Source organism: Humulus lupulus, chromosome X (assembly GCF_963169125.1).
Source record: "Humulus lupulus chromosome X, drHumLupu1.1, whole genome shotgun sequence".
Lineage (NCBI taxonomy): Eukaryota > Viridiplantae > Streptophyta > Magnoliopsida > Rosales > Cannabaceae > Humulus > Humulus lupulus.
The window spans coordinates 3,686,859-3,689,291 of record NC_084802.1 but is presented as its reverse complement, the minus strand read 5'-3'; positions in this window follow the sequence as shown (position 1 = coordinate 3,689,291).

Below are 2,433 nucleotides of genomic sequence, written 5' to 3'. Positions count from 1 at the left end.
GGTCCACCGTGGACCAGCTATCTTCGGAGTGCGAGTTCGCAGCCCGACCGTCCTGATTGACGGAATCACTGGGGCGGTTGTTCCTTCCCCTAGGCCTGGGTGCCTTAGCATCGGGCCCTTTAGGCACAGAGTGCCCCCTTGGGGCTGAAGGGCGTCTGGGCTTAGGAGCGCCAGAGACCTTCTGCGCGCGGGGGGGGCAGTCGGCCTGGTGATTCACGCCTTTAGGAGGTGCAGGGGCGTCAGCGCGCACAGGCTCTCCCACTTTTTCTTTGCCCTTGTTAGGGGCGGCTTTGGATGGTCCAGCAGCGGCTGGATCCGGCATGGGGGCATCAGCACCACCTCGAACAGAGGTATCCTCGTCCGAGTCGCCTAGATCTCCGAACCTACTTTGGAGGCGTTCCATCATGCGTTGCATTCTTTCGGAGACGCGCTCCTGCTCAGCAAGCTTGGCCTTAGTGGCCACCAGTTCTTCGGCTACTTGGACCAGTTCTGGGTCCTTCTCATAGTAGCAGCCGTCCTTGTAATAACCGTCTTGGACATACTCTTCTTCGTCTTCTAAGTATGTTGTATCTTCGGTACTGACCTGATCCTGGCGGGATGTCGGGTCTTCACCTTGGTAGTCTAAGGGTTCACTTTGCACCACATCTTCCATCACGGTATCGGGGTTGACCGTAGCATTTTTGTCAACAGCGGATTTTCTCGTAGTCACCATCTCTTTAGCACGAAGTGAATACAAAAACGTACACAGAAAAAGAGCTGACTAACAACTTCCTACAGCTCTCAATGAAAGCACCAAAATGTTTACCGAGTTTTTCGGAAACGAATAACTAACAGAATAATAAAAAGATAAGAACTGTAGAAATACTGAAATGTAACTAAACAAACAGTGTTTTTACGTGGTTCAGGCGTTAACAAGCCCTAGTCCACGAGTCGATGTTATTATACTTGGAAAAGATTACAGCAAGATGGCTGGTGCATAAGAACTTCACACGCTCACAATGTTTCTCTCGGGTTCTCTTGAAGAAGATGAAGCTAGAGAGATTTTAGTAGAGTTTTTTGCTATATCCTTTGTTCGTCCCTCCTCTTGTAAAATGAGGGGGTCTTTATAGCTAGGGTTTTGGATTAGGGTTTTTCTCTACGTACATGAGTTTTAATTACACCAGCCATAAATAGGGATACAATTACTATAGTAGCATGGCTACAAGACTCTATGTGGGTATATTTACGTGAAAGTATGGGGAACACACAAAGTCAGCCGTCTTTTCCAAGTTGTCAGCGGAACAGTAGGCGAAAAGGTACCCTTAGGCGTGCTGGGGTGTGTGCGGCTTTGACCTGACGGGCGTGTCAGGCGGGATCCTGTGTCAGGCGGATATCATTCCAAATATGCCTCCTCCAGGACTCGACCGTTTGGCTTTGTTCCGTGCGAGGCACGGAACTGCTTCCGCGGAGACCACTCGAAGAGCTTCTCCTGGAAGGAGCTTCCCCGATGGATACTCCTTCGGGAGCTCCGGGAGAGTTGACGAGTTTCCGTATGGTGTTTGCTTGGAAGAGTAATCCGGACATCAAGCGGGAGAGGTGAAGCCTTTCTGTATATCCGCGAGCTCTGGTCACCTATTGTGAAGGACATCGATAATTCGGTTTCCCCGAGGCCATCAATCTAAACGCTATCCGGAAATCTGGATAACATGCATAATTTTTATAAAGGCTTAAAAATATACACTAATTTGATCATATGCTAAAATCTTTATAAATACTAACCATAAATAATTATAATTATCCTAATTATAATTATTTTTTAGGTCATACAAATCATAACTTAAATAAATAAACTTAAAGCAATCTTTTAAATTCCACCACTCAAGTTATAACTATTAACTAATAAAATTAACCTAATGCCATAATTAAGAAGCTTATAAGAAAAATAATAACCAAGGTTATTACTACTCTCGAAAGGCAAGTAAAATTGAAAAGGTAGGCATTGAATGGTCTTCAAAACACATATCAAAGGATATATTGGGGTGTTTGGTATGAGGGTTTGGTTTGGTGGGAATAAGAATGTCAAATCTAACCCATGTTTAGTAAATTTATTTTTAATGGCTTGGGAGTTTGTGTTTCCAAGTGGATCCCATTTTTTAGCTTAATTTGAGGGTAATCTTAACCCTTTTAAACACTTAAGTTTCACATTCCTTTAATCTAAATCTCTTCTAACTCTACTCTCTCAAACCCAAACCTCATACCAAACACTCCATATGTGTTTTTGCAGGAACTCTACTTGAGTAGGCATCTGAATAAGAACCTCTGGTTTTTGAAGTGCTTTCATTATTATTTTCATTGTCATTAGTTGGAGATTAAGTTCTAAATAATAACATATTATTTTTAATGCGTGCTTATATGATCTATAAAATTGGCACTATTATCTTTTGTTTTACATGT